The sequence below is a fragment of the Carcharodon carcharias genome, chromosome 6, assembly GCF_017639515.1.
Source record: "Carcharodon carcharias isolate sCarCar2 chromosome 6, sCarCar2.pri, whole genome shotgun sequence".
Lineage (NCBI taxonomy): Eukaryota > Metazoa > Chordata > Chondrichthyes > Lamniformes > Lamnidae > Carcharodon > Carcharodon carcharias.
Window position 1 is genome coordinate 192,292,733 of NC_054472.1, and position 5,418 is coordinate 192,298,150.

Genomic DNA, 5,418 nt, shown 5'->3' on the forward strand with positions numbered 1-5,418 from the left:
AGAAAAGGGCTTTAAGAGCTGTGAAGTGCCTAGGAAGCAAGGAGCTGGCTATATTCAAGTTGCCAAGGGGAAGGGCTATGCAATTTGATCTTGGGTGTTACATAAGAAGCTAAATACCAATGACAACTTCTTTATTTGAAATCTTCTTTGGAAGGTTTTTGTTTCCAGGAAAACCAGAATAGACTGGAAAAACCCAGCAGGTCTGACAGTATCTGTGGAGAGAGAGAAAGAGTTCTCCAGAGCTAAAGAGAAGTAGAAATATGTGGAAATTTATACAGTTTATGGGGGGTGAAGCTGGGTAGAAGGCCAGCAATAAGTGGGGGCAAAAGAGAGATTGACAAAGATGTCTTGGACAAAAGGACAAAGGGTGTGTTCATGGACAAAGGGAGTGTTAATGCTAATAGTAAGAGCAAAAGAAGGTGCTGATGGTGGCATAAAAGTAAGAAAGCAGAATGTGATAATAGCAGAATAAGGGTCAGCACTCAGTGAAAGAACAACATGGAACAAGAAACAGGTGGCCCTTTTGGGGGTAGTGGTGGGGAAGAGGATAGAAAATGGGTTAAAGAGGGGAGATAAAAAGAGGATAAAACAATGAAAAATAAATAAAAAGTAAAACTAAGTGGATAAAAAATAAAAATGAATTTTGAAAAAAGGGATTAAAAAAGGGGTGAAGAAAGAGGAGAGAGTTCATGGTCTGATGTTGTTGAACTCAGTGTCAAGACTGGAAGGCTGTAAGGTGCCTAATCACTGCTCCCAATGTGGTCTCTTCTGCACTGGGGAGACTAAACGCAAGCATGACCCAGGCCTTCCTGTCGCTTGCTATTTCCACACACCATCCTGCTTACATGTCCATCCTTGGCCTGCTGCATTGTTCCAGTTTCCAACACAAACTGGAGGAACATTTTCCAATTTAGGCACTTTACAGCCTTCCGGACTTAAATTTGAGTCAACTTCAGATCAAACTTTCTCTTTCTTCACCCCTTTTAAATACCTTTTTTCCAAAATTCATTTTTATTTTTTATCCACTTAGTTTTGTTATTATTTATTTTCATTTTTTCATTGTTTTATCCCCTTTTTAATCCCACTTTCTATCCTTTTCCCCTACCACTTGTCCTCTCCCTCCACCCCACCTCCAAAAGGGCCATCTGTTACTTGTTCATGTTGTTCTTTCACAGAGTGCTGACCCTTGTTCTGCTATTATCACAATGTGCTTTCTTATCTTTATGCCACTATCAGCACCTTCTTTAGTCTTTATCACTATCTTTAACACTCCCTTTGTCCTTTAGTTCATGACACCTTTGTCAATCTCTCCTTTGCCCTCGCTTATTGCTGGCCCTCTATCCAGCTTCACCTGCTCCACTCCCCTTAAACAGTATAAATTTCATCCCATTTCCACTTCTCTTTAGCTCTGAAGAAGGACTCGAAACACTAACTGTTTCTCTCACCACAGAGGCTGTCAGACCTGCTGAGTTTTCCCAGCATTTTCTGTTTTTGTTTCAGATTTCCAGCAGCTGCAGTATTTAGCTTTTAAAACCAGAATTGTGTTCCTTCAATGTTTGCTCAATTAATTTAGCAAAGCTTTTCCTCTAATTCTTGGAACCCTTGATTTGATTGCCTCTCAGTGAGTTTCCTTTTCCAAAGAAAACAAGCCCAGTTTAATTATTTGTATCTCATACCTTACATTGCTGAGAGTTAAAGGTTCTTTGTTGCTCACATTTCTAAGTAATTGATGAGGTATTGTTGAAGAAAGAGACGTGACTCATCAGGACAGACGTAAGAATACCAAATTTCAAAGGGAACAACAATTTATTCTGCATGTGGAAATCAAGGTCCTCACAGACTTTGAAAACAGAGCCATCTAACTGGCCGGCAATGACCGGGACCGGTCCTGTGCTGACGTTGAGGTCGGCGCTGCTCTACCAAGTGAATGTCCAGGAGTGCCACTGCCATGCACTAACTATCTCCCCTTGCTTTCGCAGGCACAGCTGCCAAACAGCCGACAGAGTCCATTGCCCAGAGCCTCCAATCAAGCCCCGAAGAAACCTCTGAAGAGGAATCTGAAGGCGCCCTCCATGAAATCCCATCACAGCGCTCACCCACACCCTCCAACAGCACAGAGACACACACCTTGGTGGGACCTTCCTTTAGAGTAGCCTTGGGATCACAACCTGGTGAGCACATCGCGCTGTCTGATCCACAGCAGGGGATGGCAGGACCTTCCCTGGTGTCCGGCACTCGGAGGATTGCTGGAGGCCAGAACGTTGCTGAGTCCGAGTCAGATGACGAGTCTCTGGACTCGGTCATGCCACAGTTGCTGGAGCTGCAAAGGCAAGCTCGGGAACATCAGGAAGGGATGTACTCCTCAGATTGCAAGGCACGATGGAGGAGTCCGTCCACCTTCAGGCTGAGGTGATAGCGCCGGCATTGCCAACTCACTGAGGTCAACACTGGCAGGATGGTGGCCGCCTTGGTCCAGGACCTCGCTCCTGCACTGCTGCGTGGGTTCAACTCCATCATTGACCCCATAGTTGGTCTTCAACAGTGTGTCCGTGAGAGGGGTGCCGGGCAGCTCGATCTCACTCCAGCTACCCCTTCTCCTCACAGAGTCAGCCTGTGGCCCCCCTCGGGCACCAACAGGGAGGAGGATCAGCAGGTTCACACTCCAGGCCCATCTATCCAGGTGACTCTGGGAGTAACCGGCACATCCGAATCCCCTCTTCCTGTGACCTCAGCAGCTCCAGCTTCACAAGCCGAGGAGGGGGCTACTGCCACACAGCAGGATCCCGAAAGCAGGCCGGGGCCCTCCAGGTCTCAGCCCTCCAGAGGAGGCCCACCAAGGTCATTACAGACAGGGTGTAGCAGTCAGCAGGCTGCCTCCACCTCTGCTCTGGATGTCCGGGGAGCACCAAGACATAGCAGCAGGGTTAGGAATGTTAAGGAGAATTAGTTGCACAGCCTGGGCACGGGTGGTAATCACTTGTACATACTGTTCACTATTGTCAGTAATCTCCCAAGTATGTCTCCCTGTCTATGGATCCTTGTTCTGATGAGCTGTGTTCTTATCACTCCGATGTGAAACCTTTCTGCACAAGATAAAGGCAGGTGTCTCAGTCCAGGGCCTCTTCCCTGTGTCTGTGCGGCCTTCAGACCAGAGTGATGGTCCAGCCTCACACTCCCTGGAAACATTACTGATGCCTGCATCTTGGCGGTGCTGGTCATTGCTGCCAGAATGTAGTGGGCAGGCGCCACAGAGTTTTCTCATACTCTCTGTGTGCTCTCAGCACCTTTAAGATGGGGCTGGCCCCTATCACACCAGCATCTGTGACCACTGATGCTGTGCTCCAGCTCCTGAAGGGCTCAGGTGCTGAAGACAGGCAAAGGATCAGATGTTTCTAAACTACCATGGCTGCGTCACTATGATATGACCCTGATCACAGAGCACAAGCAATCTGCCCTTGACCAGACAGGAGTCAGACATTCTCTGAGGCTATGTAAATATCTATGGAGTGTCCTCACTCCATGTTGTCATCATCCTCCTGCAATCGAGCCACTGTTAGGGCCTCCATTGCATCTCCATGACAGGAGCATTCTCACAGAGGGTATTCATGCTGTCATAAGACAGACTGGAGTCAAATGTTCAAAGATGTCATGTGAGGATCTATGGGATCACCTCACTGCATGTTGTTGTCATCATTCTCCACAAATCTGGCAGCTGTGAGGGCCTCCCGAGCATGCCTGCCTCGTCTAGCCAGTGCGAGTGCCTCGATCCCATCATCATCGCCTCCGAGGACGCCCTCACCCTCATCCCAGTCGGCATCCTCCTCATCGGAGGAGACCTCCAGCTCCTCCATCTCCCCCTCAGCCTGTTCCCCTCCCCGTTGCAGCGCCAGGTTGTATAGGGTGCAGCAGACGACGACGAGGTGTGACTCCCTCTGTGGACTGTATTGCAGGGCCCCACCAGACCGGTCCAGGCACCGGAACCACATCTTCAGCATCCCGATGGGCAGCTCCACCAAGTTGCAGGTTGCAGTATGAGCTTCATTATAGCGTCGCTCTGCTGCAGTCTGAGGCTGCTGCTCAGGTGTCATCAGACACGGCCTCTGTGGGTAGCCCTTGTCCCCGAGGAGCCAAACCTGCAGCCTCTGCGGTCCCTGGAAGACTGCAGGGATCTGTGACCGACTGAGAATGTGGGAGTCGTGGACACTCCCTGGAAACCGTGCTCACACCTGTAGGATGGGTTTGTGGTGGTCGCCCACCAGCTGCACATTCAGTGAGTGGAATCCCTTGTGGTTGATGTAGTCACCGTGTGTAGTGACAGAGACCTGAGCTCCACATGAGTGAAGTTGATGTCACCCTGAACCTGTGGGAAACCCAAGATCTGGGCGAATCCAATCCCTTTTGCATCCTGGCTGTCCCAGTCCCAGGCGAAATGCACAAAGTCGTTGCCATGGAGAAGATGGCATCCATGACCTCATGGATATATTTGTGGGTGGTGGATTGTGAAATCCCACAGAGATCACCTGTGGAGCCCTGAAAGGAGCCACTAGAATAGAAATTGAGCGCTGTGGTCACTTTCACAGCTACTGGCAGTGGATGCCCTCCATATGCCCATAGCACCAAACCCTGCAGTAGCTGGCAGATGTGACCAACCAGGTCCCTGGACAAGCTCTGTCTTCGGCGACACTGGTTCTCGGACATCTGAAGGAATGAAAGGCCGCGCCTATTGACCTTGGGTCAAGCTTGGTGCTGCCCAGCAACGGCTCATTGTGGCTCTTGGGCAGCATGTGCGGGACCCCCAGCCGTCCCTTCTTCCTGAGGCTGCTGCTCCTCCCTCTGCGCAGCCATGAGCCTCAGTCACTCTCTCTCCATCATCTTCGCTCTCTGTAGGCCATCAGGCACACAGCTAGTTCACCAGGCTCCATGATCCTGATGTACTCCTCATGCAGGGTGAAAGAGAGAGACATGTGGTTAGGATGGGTGTACTAAGAACCTGTCCTGGTTAAGTGTGAAGGCCCCTTAATGCTTCCTGGAGATTGCTGGCCACCACTTGGATGGCCAGACATTAGTGCGCTGTGAGGCTGCCCTGTTAGCTTGAACCATAGGGGAGACTGGTCCAAACTGGGATGATGAGATTCCAAGGGGCTGTGCGTGCCTCCAGCAGTGACTGCTCCATGGTCAGCTTTAGCAAGGAGATTGTACATTTGCAGTCTTCCAGCTGCTCTGCAGTCCACTAACATAACCCTGCAATGATCACCTTCCATCGCCAAGCTAGGGAGTCATTGGGAAGCCCTTGGGCTGCCCTCATCCCAGGCATTCCATCCTCAGATCCTCCCAGGCAGCTCCAGCAGAGCTTTAAGCATCACTGGTAGCTGAGTTTCTCCCTCCTCTCCACCCATGCCCTGGGCATGACTGTGCAAG